Here is a 467-nt window from a genome sequence, read left to right as displayed (position 1 = left end):
CTTTAAGTTTATAATCATGGCATTTTATTAAATGGTAAGCCACTTCTACATCTCACCTGTCTTTCCCTATACTTGAATAAATCTAAGTTCTGTGAACTTCCTACCAGATTTTTAAAAAGCTATTAAAAAGTCAGATGGAAGGAAGGGAAGGAGGGAGGGAGAGAGGGAGAAAGGGAGTCTTAGCAGCTGCACAACAAAATCCCATGAAGAGCTGGCATGACATTTCTCACTGTTATGAGATGACAACAGATCAAGAAGGCCAACAGTAGCTTTGAAGATCCAGCAGCAACTTCGACAGTTTGTTGTGAGTGCAACTTCACTCGTCCATCCATGCTTCTTTTTCATTCTCTAATATGAGCTGATATTTTTCCTCTCTCCTCCCTACCTGATTACTTCTGCCTTTTTACTTATAACTGCAGCTGCCTCATGATTTCTTGTTTCTCTTCTTTTTTTTTTTTTTTTTTAAT

This window comes from Pteropus medius, unplaced genomic scaffold (assembly GCF_902729225.1).
Source record: "Pteropus medius unplaced genomic scaffold, Ma_sr-lr_union100, whole genome shotgun sequence".
Classification (NCBI taxonomy): Eukaryota; Metazoa; Chordata; class Mammalia; order Chiroptera; family Pteropodidae; genus Pteropus; species Pteropus medius.
The sequence above is the reverse complement of the archived record's forward strand: the minus strand, read 5'-3'. Positions refer to the sequence as shown.